The sequence below is a fragment of the Pteropus alecto genome, unplaced genomic scaffold (genome assembly GCF_000325575.1).
Source record: "Pteropus alecto unplaced genomic scaffold, ASM32557v1 scaffold101, whole genome shotgun sequence".
Classification (NCBI taxonomy): domain Eukaryota; kingdom Metazoa; phylum Chordata; class Mammalia; order Chiroptera; family Pteropodidae; genus Pteropus; species Pteropus alecto.
In genome coordinates, this window is record NW_006432945.1 from 17,222,337 (window position 1) to 17,222,622 (window position 286).

Consider the following 286-nt stretch of genomic DNA (forward strand, 5'->3'; position numbering starts at 1 on the left):
CTGCCCTCACCCCCGGGGAGTGGGCTCGGGCCACCGCGGCCAAGGCCTTCGGGCGCTACGGGTAGATGAGGAAGGCAGAGGAGCCGCCGAGCTCTGAAGGCTCTCGCGCAGGAGTCTCATTCCAAAGCAGACAGGAGCGTTGTGCGGCGGCATCTTTGGTCGGGGCAGGGAAGGCCCGACAAGCCCATTTTAAGTACGGGCCTCCCTCAGCAAAGCGAAGGGGAATCGAGAGCAGGCGCCGCTTCACTTTCCCTTCTCCAACATGGCCTCGAGGGCAGGGAGGAGG